The sequence below is a fragment of the Ptychodera flava genome, chromosome 20, assembly GCF_041260155.1.
Source record: "Ptychodera flava strain L36383 chromosome 20, AS_Pfla_20210202, whole genome shotgun sequence".
Lineage (NCBI taxonomy): Eukaryota > Metazoa > Hemichordata > Enteropneusta > Ptychoderidae > Ptychodera > Ptychodera flava.
This window is the reverse complement of record NC_091947.1, coordinates 12,399,084-12,402,650: the sequence shown is the minus strand read 5'-3', so window position 1 is coordinate 12,402,650 and position 3,567 is coordinate 12,399,084.

Sequence of the window (3,567 nt, the reverse complement as noted above, 5' to 3'; positions counted from 1 at the left end):
TGGAGGTTGCACTCTTTAAAAGGTCTGAGAACAAGAAACAAGCTATTGGAAGGTCTTGCCTTACTGACGGCATCGCACACCAATATGCAATGAATTTACTTTAACAATTAGGATCTTTATCTTGTCAAATTTGCTTTAAAGGATTCCATTGGCACGATGTACTAGCCAACCGATTGCTATAACTCACCTGTGATGTGCAGAGAGGCGCGCTCCATGTTTAACTTGCAAGGCTGCCATGCAGGAGCAGGGTACATTTGATATGGTTTAAGCTATTTTGAGATAATTGCAAGGGGTAGAAATATTATTAGGGCTTGTGAAGAGTACCCGTAGCGCAGAAAAAAAACTTACAATTAAGACATATTCATATTTTAATGCAAACACAAGATCATACCTAAACTAAGTAAAAATTGGGCAAGTCATTGGTTTTCTAAAAACCTTTTAACAATGGGATGATCCCCAAATATCTTTAAAGGTCTCATTTAAAGACTCGTAATTGTGTGCGAACGTGTGACGTTATACCGCGTGCTACATCATTTGTTTGTGAATAGGGAAACTGTATACATGATACACACACATACGAGAAACCTTACAGTGATCCAGTCAGATGAGGGAGATCGTCCAACAGTGTTAACATACTCTACTCAGTGTCCGACTTGGATTTGCGAGCATAAAATACTGCGTTATCGGCAGGATATGTGTTATTTCCGTTTTCTGTAATCGTACAATCCAACGACAGTATTTTGTATTAAATGCAACAGTGATGACTTTAAAAAAATCCATGATGATGACGATTTGGGCAAATTAACGAAATCACTCTTCTAGAAAATGAGCCCTATAAATCGAACCGTTGCGTGGTTGTGGTTGACAAAATCACTCATCATAAAATAGCTAATGAGGCTTTTGATCAGCGTGATGCACTACCACGTCTTATCTCGTTTAGTAATCGACACTAGTTGCAGCAATTTATCGCCATGCCTGTATCACGAAAATAAGTACTGAATCGCGACCCGATATAATTGGTTCATTGACCTCTTGGTAATTGCATTTAAATGATTCCAACCACACTTTCATGCTACGCTCCTAGCAATGTCACTGGAATCACGTGCTTCCATCGGACAACAGCAAAAATTATATGTTCCAAGACGTCATCCTAATGATGATTTGCTGTAATTGATTTATACTCAGTCGTGAATGCGCCATTTAAGTGCCTCGGATAGACATTATGTCTTCTTTTCGCCGTTCGATAATATGTCACTTTGAAAAAGTAGTTCTATGTCAGAAGCTTCACAGTTATCTACAATACTTGATACACAGACCTGTGCCAAATGTTCATATAATATATATATATATATAAGTAGTACTTATTGTACTGTGACATTTCATTAGTAAACTACCCTGAAAACTATTAATTCTAGGTGAAAATGGAAATTCCTTAGTCATCGTAAAACTCATAGTTTGCGTTTTAAGTGTAGACTTTATTTTCTACTGTATTTTGTCTGGTAATGCTTCGGTGTGTAAACCCTAAGCAGCAACATCCATAGAGCTCCCATGGTTGAATTTAGGTCACTTCACTCGTCGCTGGTAGCGGGTTAACAATATGAGACCGACAACTGCGCATATAATCGTTTCGATTTGCGTGCCACTAGTGTTTGAACATTTTGAAGATCTCGGGAACACCTGACAAAAATTGAATGGTGTTTGTTTACTGAGCAGTGATTGAAAAGTATTATCGCATGTCAACCGATCTGCAATATCATTTGTGTGCTCACTTCTCTTGTAGTTGAACTCGCCCTGAATAGGGCTTGTAAGTAAACATACAATGTATACGTGGAATATTAAGCGTTTCTTTACTTTGAATATTTGGATTTTGGACGACAATATTTGATAGTTAAGGGACAAAGTCGGCCATTTTCTATGAAATTTGTTTGATGCGAGACACTATATATATTATTTGACATTTTGAAAAATGCTGAATGAATGGGTGACCAGCAAATATTCGACCCCGGGTCTAGAGAAATTAAACGAAACCATCGCGAGAAAGATAAAGGTCATGACCATTTATTCTTTCTCGGGATGGTTTCATGTATCGTGTCTAAGAGCGGGTTGAATATATGAATGGTCACCTATTCATTCAGTATATTTCAACATGTCAAACAATATAAATAGTGTCTCGCATCAAAAGTAATGAAAAATGGCCAATTTGTCCCTTAAATAGACATGCAAATGTCAGAATATGCGCCTGTTTAGATGTTTTAGATTTACTGAAAACAGTGCGACATATCACTAAACGCGAGCTTTAGTCTCACTTCGAGTTATTCACATGTCACTGGTTCGCCAGACGGCAGCATTAAAAAAAAAATCGATTACCTTATCCAGCAATAGCCAATCACTGCTTTTCACTTTGGACACGCGAAAATAGAGCGCCACCGACTTTATACACAGGTACTGATATTTCATAAGTTAATGGCTGACAAGCCTCTTTGGCACGAATAATGTTAGGAAGATGTGTGTGAAAACGTTTCTAATAAATGATAGAGGAGTTCTATTCGTTTTTTACCATGGTTTAACTTGATGGTACCCTTGAACTTGATTTACACATGTTCAGTAATTGTTCTTGAATTTAACATAACTGGCTTAGCTCAGAATAAATTCGCCTAAAATCCTCGCCATGACTACTCCGTTTCGATGGCACAGACGCTTTGTTTCGTTTTCTTTATTATAATAATGGGTATCACGTGATAGACGTATTTTGTGTTAAGAAGCCCTACGTCATTTAATAATTTGACCTTCAGAAACTACCCAGGCCGAAAACTCATCTCTACGTAAATTTAAAACTGATCAATTATTCATACATGCTTTTTGGCATAGTTTCGTTTATTCTCGATTTTTGCTGTGAAATTCCGAGACCAATTGATTGATTGATTGATTGATTGATTGATTGATCATCTGATTTTAATGGTAGAAGCCCCCCACATTGGTTTGATGTTGTACTGTGACCCTGTATCGAAGACAAGTTTAGAATGGTTTTTTATGAAAGGCTGCCCTCAGATCATTCCTTTCCAATAAGGGACTTTTTTCCTGAAACATAATGACATGGTTTGCAATCATCCAATTTCCAGTACCGTTCACAATATATTTTTATATATGAAATCCACACATTAAACTGAAACAGATAATATCTGTTTACCATAATTTTATGAACATTAATCATTTCGTGCCACTTTGTGTTTGTGAGCCTTTCAACAGTCCTTTTAACGCAACAATATTGATGTTACAAGGTTGGACCAACACAGTATTTTTCAGAAAATAAACATATGGGGAAAATGCCATAGGTCATTGAAATGTACACAAGTAGTGCTTATCGCTTTTACAATAATTCATATCTAAGGCCCAGGCTGCGATTTCATTGGCTGACTAATAGGTTGGAAATGAGATGAAATCAGCCGCGTAATTATTCATTTCACATTTGTATTCACAAAAAATGTGCATGAACTGAGCCCCCGTGCATCCTTATTTGGATATGAATGAGCAGACGTCATATTTAAGCCCTACTAAAGGTTGGGGTCG